The following is a 10387-nucleotide window of genomic DNA, read 5'->3' on the forward strand; positions in this document are numbered from 1 at the left end:
GCCACTGCCAATCAAGTCAGTGTCTGAGATGAAACCTATATTCAAATGCAATGAAAAGCATTTATTAAGATACTAGGTTTTGTTCTTTGCAACTATTATTAGGGCTTTGGGATACTATTCACTCCTTTTCCCTTTCAAATTTCTGATCCATAGAGTATATATACAGAGATCAATAGCAAAAGCCAAAGGCAAAGTGCAAGTTTATTCACTGTTAGGTGAGACCACTGCACCCTATGGCAAATCCTCAGACCTGGCTCAGGCTCAAGGACAAAGTGAGTCCTTCTTCTTTCTCTCATACAATCTACATCATAGAACATGAGCATATGAGATCCGTCTGTTGGCTAGGGGTGGAGGAAAGAGAAGTGGGGAAGGAGAGATGAGCAAGGGAAGAGAACAGTCAAAGGAGAGGGGAAGAATGAGCAGGCAGGGCAGGCCCTAAAAGAGGCCTTGAATTAGCTTAGTGATTTTACCACATCTCCTTACAAGTAATAGTACACTTCTTGAGAGTTTACTATGCAGCAGGCACAAGGCACAATGTTAGGCTCCATGTCATCATCTCACTTGGTAATTCCAAAAACCCCCTGAGGAAGTTTATCAGTTAAAAATTGTATGGGTGGCATAAGAGTCAGAATCCCCCTGGGAAATGGGTGTTAACTTCAAGGCAGAGGTGGGAGCAGGGATAAGGGTAACTGTCTAGGTGACATAGGGGTTGGGGCATGGAGAGGTTCTTACCCCTCTAGACCTGAGGGCAGGAGGCAGGAGGTCTGTGGAACCCAGGGAAAGAGATGCAGCTATAGCAGAAGGCCATCTGGCCAGAGGTGTGGCTTTGGGTAGAGGAATACAGCTACTGCCCCATAGCTGAGAAGGTGGGAGCTAGAGGGATCTATTCTCCAACCTCTCTCTCTCTCTCCTGCTTCTGGCTAGTTCCTCCCATTGACCAGATCCCTTTGGAAACCAGAGGGCAATGGCCCTTTCATGTGTTTCAAGGCAGCTTCCCCTTGCAATGTAGCACAAGGGCACAGGCAGAACTGGATCTGGAGGGGCAAGCAGAATATCCAGCACAGGTGGGTGGCAGAAAACCCAAACATCAGTGACTTAACCATACAGGTTTCTATTGAAAAGAGAAGTTACAGCTGCTCAGCAGGGAAGTCTTTAGCAACCCAGCCTCCTGCAAGCTCTCCGATCGCTCGTGCTGCAAAGAACTCCTGCAGCTGTGGGTACCACACACACTCCAGGCACAAAAAGGGAGGAGGGGCAAAGAGCAAAAGCCACATTCCACCTGAGTCTATCAGGAAAACAATTAGTGTCCCCAGGACATTTTTACTTATATCTCAATGGCCAGACCCAGGTCATGGGTCCTTTTGTGGCTGCAAAGGGAGCCTGGGGAGGGAAGTATTTTTAACTGAGCCAGGGTCACCAGATAAAATACATAATACCCAGTTAAATTTGAATTTCAAATAAATAATAACTCTTTAGTAAATGGGACATACTTTTACTGAAAAATTATTCATAGTTTATTTAAAATAAAATTTAACTGGAAAGCCTATATTTATTTCTAAATCTGGCAACCCTAACCTGGGCACGTTGCCACCCAAACAAAATTGAGGGTTTTACTATGGAAGAAGGATGGTACAAATATTGAGTATGGAATGAGCTGCAGCTGCCACAGATGAGTACTATTATTATTCCCATTTTACAGTTTCAGAAGCTAAGGCTTAAAGAAAGGGAGGAATTTAACCAGGTTATATAGCTAGTAAGTGCTGAAGCTGGAATTAGGTCCTGGTTAGGTTAAACCTAGTGCTTTTTAGCGTTTATATTATCAGCCTCTGTGACATAAGAGGCTTCGTAAAAGCAAAAGAGAGGTCAAGAGCTCTCTAACTCAGTAACTGCCCCACCAGAGAAATATGGCCTAACAGAGGCCAGACTGTCACCACGGAAGTCAGGTTGTTGCCGATCAGATTAGCAACTACACCTCTTAGAGCGTGGCTCTCCACTGAGAAGAGGAAAGTATGCCCCCCACCCCCACCCCACAGAGGGGCACTTGGCGATGGCTAGGGACATTTTTAGTTGTCACAACTGGGGGGAGTGCTATTGGCATCTAAAAGGTGAGGCCAGGGATGGTGGTAATATTCTATAATGCACAAGACACTCCCTCACAGCAAAGCAGCATCTGATCCAAAATGCCAAGATTCTAGAGGAAATAATGAGTAGAAAGTGTAGAGGAGTATCCCCTAGTACATATCCCCCAAATACAAAGCAGGCTTGGGCAAAGGCCCATACGTGACAAGATTTCCCCTAACATCTATATGTTTTTAAAACAAATTTCAACCATTTTATTTACAATTGTGCCAATAAAAATGCAGGTGATGCATTCTTTTCATTTTTGCAATATGAGGGAACAAACAGGTTTACAAAGTTGCCCACATTACTATCTTCTTTATTATTGCACATCTTACTGTAATGTATTTATTCTTATAGTTCCCACTTGTTTGAAGCTTCTCAGAGGCGAGGAAAAATGTACTCAATTTGTTTCACTGCTACAATGCCTGGTATATGGTATGCACATATATTTTTAAGCAAAAATTAATTTGGTACCTGTACTATAAACCTGAAATTAGTGAAATTAGTTCTTAATCTTTTAAAAATAATATTAAACACCAAAAATTCTTTTTCTTGGATGTAATCCTGAGATCAGTTTGGCTGTTTATTAAAACAGTAAGCAGTTTGCATAATACCTGTTTGCAGACAGGCCTAGTTGCTTATTTCCGTAACATCTGTATCTGAGAGTACAACTGACCACATGCTATTTTCTTGCTTAGATTTGGACGTGTAACTTTTCCTACAGCATAGAAACAAAAATAAATATGCCGGGAAAAGATATCCTACAGCCAGAGAGAACAGGGCCCTCACAAGGGACTTTAGAGTTCAAAATTATGAAAACAGTTATGACTGCCATTATAGAACTATTTGTTTAAAACAAATAGCAGTATGTGCCCAAGGATTTAACATCATTTACAGTCATGCTATTATTAACGACAGGGATATATTCTGAGAAATGTGTCCTTAAGAGATTTCACTGTGTGAACATCATAGAGTGCCCTTATGCACTCTATCATGTTTTTAAATGGTGTATACTTAGGCTATAAGGTAGAGCCTATTGCTCCTAGGCTGCAAACCTGTATAGCATATGTCTGTCTTAAACACTGTAGGCAACTGCAACACAATGGTAAGCATTTGTGTATCTAAACATAGAGCTTGCACAGTAAAAATGCAGTATTATAATCTTACGAGAACCACCATCCATATATGGTCCATCATTGACTGAAACATTATTATGCAGCCCATGACTTTACTTCTTTTCTAAAGCCAATAATAAGTAAAAGTAAAGGCTGGGCATGGTGGCTTGCACCTGTCATCCCAGCACATCGGGAGACCAAGGCAGGAGGATTGCTTGAGTCCAGGAGTTCAAGGCTACAGTCAGCTATAATCATGCTGCTGCACTCTAGCCCGGGTGACAGAGCAAGACGCTGTCTCCAAAAAAGTAAAAATAAATTTTAAAAAGTAGAAGTATTCCTGACCATCTCTGGGGATATGAAAAAAAGAAAAATAAGAAATTAGAATATGATGCTTAAAATCATATTTGCAAAGCCAAACAGAGATTCTGTATGGATTATTTTGTGTGTGTGTATGTGTGTGTTTTAGACAAGGTATCACTTTGTCACCCAGTCTGGAGTGCAGTGGTGTGATCATGGCTCACTGCAGCCTCGTCCACATGGTCCACATCCTCCCACCTCAACCTCCCGAGTAGCTTAGACTACAGGTGCACACCACTATGCCCGCATATGTTTTGCATTTTTTTGTAGAGATGAGATTTCACCATGTTGCCCAGACTGGTCTCAAACTACTGGGGCTCATGCCATCCTCCTGCCTCAACCTCCCAAAGTGCTGGGATTACAGGCGTGAGCCACCGCACCTGGCCTATTTAGATTCTTTCGGATCAACTGCACTACTACTGTCTTCTCACTATATTGGATACAAATTTAGAAGGCCAGAGTGCACACAAATTTAATCTTCCCAGATTGGCTTTGGTTTTGATTCAAGAACAGCCTGTGTCAGAGAATGACTATTCATAAATGTTCATAGATTTAAATTCGCATGTAGGCTCCTTTTCAAAGATTATCTTCAAAGGGATAGGAGTTGCTTTACTGATATCACTAATGAATGCATGAGAGCAGAGAGCCAGAATTGAGCCATAGTTCTACTTGTTACAAATATATTGTTGATCAGAATCTAGTTTGGAACTATTTTCTTTCTTTTCCAATGTTTATCTGATTATCTTGCTAGTCTATGCATGGTATCTTTTGATACCCCCCAACATAGACTCTAGGCTAAAGATGTTGATATCCCTTGAGATTCTTGCCAGATCTCTAGCCCAAACCTTACCCTGTTGAAACTGTGCCAGATCTACACTGGATGTCAAGCCAACAGCTTTTGAAGAGTCGATTGCACCGTCATTGCTAGTCTAGCATCATTTATATATCAAATCTATAAATTATCATTTGATGATCAAGTTGCTTGTGTTAGCTGGAACCAGAATTTTAAGTTTATTAAAGATGCGAGTTCCATGAGGCTTTTCCAAATGGGACTTTAGCCAAAGGATATTGGTTACTTAAGTAACCAAAGGGGACCATTAAGAAACTGGGCTCATTTCCAAAGCGGTCCAATGGCATAACCCAAGGAGAGGAACCAGCAAGTGTAAATCATCTCCTCTGTTAGGTGATGTGCATATGTTTTCCCCGTCTACTTCTCATGACAAAAAATCAGCTCCTCATTACCATTTTAAGGATGCAGAAAACGCCCTTGAACATGTAACCTACTAAAGCATCAGTTTATTTATCTACAAAATGGGAGTAACAATAGTACCTACCTCATGAGCATGTTGTGAGGGTTAAATGAGATAACACATGCGGAACTAAAGTACATGATGGCAATGTAAATACTGTTAGGTCTTCATTGTTTTTCGTTTTGTTTTGTTTTTGAGACAGTTTTGCTCTGTTGGGGTACAGTGGTGTGATCTCACATCACTGCAACCTCTGCCTCCTGGGTTCAAGCGATTCTCCTGCCTCAGCCTCCTGAGTAGCTGGGACTACAGGCATGAGCAACCACACCAGGCTAATTTTTGTATGTTTAGTAGAGCTGGGGTTTCACCATGTTGGCAGGCTGGTCTTGAACTCCTGACCTCAAGTGATCCACCTGCCTTGGCCTCCCAGAGTGCTGGGATTACATGTGTGAGCCACCGCTGCGCCCGGTAGGTCTTGTTATTAATTTCTACTAATAAGGCTACAGTGTGAGAATGTGACTCCAGAGTCTGTCTTTTCATGATTCCACATAATCTTCAGATAACTGTAGTAACAATTTTTTCAGTACAACCTTTTAACTATAGTAACATACAGTAGCAATTAACTACAGTGTCAATTTTTTCATGCAATCTTAGGCCTGCCTCAGATGAACCATACACATCGGCTTTTTTTAGTCTCCCAATTTGAACTGTTTAATTTCCAGAACTCACCTCCAGCCCCCAAAACAGAAGGAAAAAAAAACAAAAAACAAAACCCTGCAGACCAAGCAACATGTACACACCGTTCCCTAATCTTAAATCATCCTTTCCTTCAGATTTTAAGAAAATCACGATCATTTTAGCGTGATATGCTTGGATTACAGCAGCACAGAACTCTATTAGAGGAAGGATGATCCTTACGGTTCCCAGACAGGAAACCTATATTTGGCTGGTGACCTGTAATGTGACCACCACCAACTGCTCCCTGCTGACTTAGCTCTTGGAAAGCTACTGCCTGCTATTGCCTGGCACTTGGTGGTGATTACAAAAGTAATACAATCATGCATGGCCTAAAACTGCTTCAGTATAAAACATGTACCACAGTAGTCCTGTAACATTATAATGGAGCTGAAATATTCCTAACACCTAGTGACATCATAACTGTCATATCATAATGCAACGCATTATCCTTGTTTGTGGTGATGCTGGTTTAAACAAACCTATTGTGCTGCTAATCATATAAAAGTATAGCATACACAATTTTGTACAGTACATAATGATAACAAATGACTATGTTACTGGTTGATGTAAGCATAGTAATTACTATAGTAATAGTATGATAGTTACATAGTAAGAGTAAATTACTATTCTTTTTATTATTATTTTAGGGTACATGCCTTCTACTTATTTTTTAAAAAGTTAACTATAAAACAGCCTGAGGCAGGTCCTTCAAGAGGTATTCCAGAAGGCATTGTTGTCATAGGAGATGACAGCTCCATGTGTGTTACTGCCCTTGAAGACCTTCCAGTGGGACAAGATGTGGAGGTGGAAGACAGTGGAGGTGGAGGACAGTGGAGGTGGAAGACAGGACATTGATGATCCTGACCTTGTGTAGTCCTAGGCTAACGTGTGTGTTGTGTCTTTGTTTGTGTCCATGTCTTTGTTTTAAAAAGGGAAGTTTAAAGAGTAATAGAAAAATAAAAACATTTAAATACAAAGATATAAAATACAAAAAAAAATTGGCCAGGTGCGGTGGCTCACACCTGTAATCCCAGCACTTTGGGAGGCCGAGGCAGTTGGATCACTGGAGGTCAGGAGTTCGAGACCAGCCTGGCCAACATGGTGAAACCCCGTCTTTACTAAAAATACAAAAAAAAATACAAAAAAAAATCCAGGCGTGGTGGTGGGCACCTGTAATCCCAGCTACTCAGGAGGCTGAGGCAAGAGAATTGCTTGAACCTGGGAGGCGGAGGTTGCAGTGAGCCAAGATTGTGCCATTGCACTCCAGCCTGAGCGACAAGAGCAAAACTCTATCTATAAGGTGTTTTAAGCTAGATATTATTATAAGAGTTAAAAAGTTAAAAAGTTTTAAAATAAGTTACAATAAGCTAACATTATTGAAGAAAAATTTTTAAAATAAATTTTGTATGGTCTAAGTTTACAGTATTTATAAAGCCTACAGCAATGTTCACTAATGTTCTAGGTCTTCACATTCTTTCATGACTCATAGACTTACCTAGAGCAACTTCTAGTCCTGTAAGTTCCATTTATGATAAATTCCCTAGACAGGTGTTCAGTTCCTATATTTTATTTTTTTCATTGTTTATATATTTTTACTGTATCTTTTATGTTTAGATACACAACTACTTATCATTGTGTTACTTTTACCTTTAGTATTCAGGACAGTAACATGCTGTACAGGTTGGAAGCCTAGAAGCAACAGGCTATACCACATAGCCTTGTTGTGTAGTAGGCTATCCTACTTAGGTTTGTGTAAGTACACTCTTTTTTTTAAGATGGGATCTTGCTCTGTTGCCCATGCTGGAGTACAGGGGCGATATCATGGCTCACTGTAGCCTTAACCTCCCAGTACACTCTATGATGCTCACAAAATCACCTAATTTCTCAGATTGTATTACTATCCTTAAACCACTCATTACTGTAAATCTCCTTTTTATCATATTTAACAAGATAACAGCAACCTCGAGCATGTGCATACACACGCACAGAGTCAGAGTTCCCTTCCTTGACTCCACCTATTGGTTTCCCACGCCCAGATGTCTATTGTGTCCCTAATCATATCACTTTGTGCTATGTTACAATTACTTATCTATGTGACTTAGTCCCTGACTAAGCTGTAAACTCCTAGGAGATGGAGCCTGTGTCTGAGACTGTGGTATTCCCACTGCCCAGCACATTACAGGTAATCAATAGACATTTAATAAGGAAACAAACAACATGTGACAAACCAAGGAAATAAGAATGAATACATGATGCGTTTGAACACACTTGCATGGGCATGGCTGTGTTGGAGACAAGAGGAGAGTTTTGAATGGGGTGGACTGTGGTCCTTGGACATTAAGCAGTAAGGTGGGCTAGAATATGGAGACTAAGTATTCAGGCCTGGTGATCTATAGAGTAAGAACCATTTTTTTTTTCCAATTTAAAAATTGCAGTAAACTATGTGTTACATAAAATTTGCCATTTTAACCATTTTTAAGTATATAATTCTGTACACTAATTACACTCACAATGTAATCCAACCATCACCACTATCTTTTTCCAAAACTTTTTCATCACCCCAGAGCAGTAACTCCCTATTCTTCCTCTTCCCCGAGTCCCTAGTAACCTCTAACCCACTTTCTGTCTCCATTAATCTGCTTTTTGTTTTTTTTCCCAGCCCGTAGTGCAGTGGCACAATTACAGCTCACTGCAGCCTTGACCTACTGGACTCAAGTGATCCTCCCACCTTAACCTCTCAAGTATCTGGGGCTACAGGAATGTGCCATCATGCCTGGCTAATTTTTAAAATTTTTTGCAGAGATGAGATCTCCCCATGCCCACACTTGTCCTGAACTCCTGCGCTAAAGGGATCCTTCCTCCTCAGCCTCCCAAAGTGCTGTTTGCCACCACGACTGGCTGAATTTGCCTATTATAGAAGTTTCATATAAGTGAATCCTACAGCATTTGTTCTTCTGTATTTGTCTTATTTCATTTTACAAAACATTTTCAAGGTTCATCTATGCTGTGGCATTTTTAAGTAGAGAAGTGATTTAGAGCCAGCAACATCTTGGAAATACAGCGTTGGAAGATGCATATGGGTGAGGTGTTGAGCGCCTAATTCCAGTTGCTTCAGCACCTTGCTGGCTTGTTTACTACTGTAGAGAGCTTTTATTACTTTCTAGGGGCTGGAAACCTAAACATATTACAAGTGTGTCACCAAATTTTGATCAATATCTACAGCTTACATTTGCTGTGACTGAGGGCATGCATGGTTTATAGTGAAACCTGTTGGATGTTGATATCTGTTATAATGACATGGCAAAACATGGGAGACAATTGCTGGGAGAAAGGAGAGGAGTCATAAACATCAAATCGGAAAACAAGCCAAGAGAGGGATAACTGTGGCTGCTTTTAGAGGTGAGCATCATTGGGCTGCAGCAGTGGCCACGTGGTAATTATTTCTGGTTTGTCACAATGCATAGAGCCTTTGATACATTTTAGTGGTTGCCAAAAATGCTAGAATTGAAGAGCATGCTACATATACAAAACGTTTAAGAACAAATGTACCTACAGTCATAACATGCTCACATTTCATTTCTAAAAAGTCAACTCTATGTGCTAGAGAGAGAGAGAGAGAGGGAGAAACAGAGAAAGAGAGAGAGAGAAAGAAAAATAACTAAATTGTACAAGTGATCCTGGTTGCCATTTCACTCAGTGAGTTTATGTCCCAGAGTTGATGTGACCTGGGAAATACACATGGATTTTCATAGTTTCCATTGTGTGATGTTGCACGAGAGCATGAGTCTAGGGTTTAAAAATATGTACTTTTCATACAACATGGTCATGAAAGAAAGTCTACTTCATCCGGGACTCAAATGAAGAATCAACATATTCCAAAGACAGTTGTGTTGGACTTAATGAAAGAGGGCATTTCGCTTTTTAATGTAGCACATCTCTAATAGATTTTCTGGCACAATTTTGACAAGACACAGTTTTCACCTTATAGGCTGACTTTAGAACCTAACTTCTCCTCTGATTCTAGATTCATCTTCATTGTAGAAGACAATGGAAAAGCAACAGCATCCTTCAAGTTTTCTTGGATATAATCTGCAGTGCTATTGAGATTTAGCAGTTGAAAATAGCAGAAACCAACTACAGCCAGCCGAAGCATAAAGAAAAGAAGATACTGGTTGGGAGTATTTTATAAAAAACTGTATCTGTACATGCACGTGTGAGGATACAAGGAAATGAATGCCTTCCAAGATCATAGACTTTCCTCTAAGTGAGTCTTGAGCTGTAACTGCATACGAATCACCTGGAGACCTTGTTAAACAGGCACATCATTATTCAATAGGTCTGGGATTATATATCATGTAACAAGCCCCCAGGTGATGTTGATGCCTCTGACCCTGACAGCAATTTGAGTAGCAAGATTCAAATGCCGCTATTTTGACAACAACCCAGTCTCTGAAATTTTCACTTCTCAATTTCAGATTTCCAAGAGGGAACATGATTGCCATAGTTTGGGTCAGGTATCTACCAGTCCTGGATCCATCCACGACATCCAGGGTATCAGGTCAAGAAAGAGCAAAATCACTATCATCACCAGCTAGCACGTTATGAGTGTTAAGCACTGGCCTTTCCCTGGGCTATGCATCTCATACATATTATCTCCTTTAATATACAAGTCAACGCTTTGAAGTGAGGGGAGAAAACTGAGCTTTAGAGAAGCCCAGTGGTTTATGAGCGTAAAAGCTGGTCTTTGGCCACACGGCCTGACTCTAGAGCTCCTGTGCTCTACCAACTTCAAGATTTGGCCAGGAGAGT

This window comes from Hylobates moloch, unplaced genomic scaffold (genome assembly GCF_009828535.3).
Source record: "Hylobates moloch isolate HMO894 unplaced genomic scaffold, HMol_V3 SCAFFOLD_4, whole genome shotgun sequence".
In the NCBI taxonomy this organism is placed as follows: Eukaryota; Metazoa; Chordata; class Mammalia; order Primates; family Hylobatidae; genus Hylobates; species Hylobates moloch.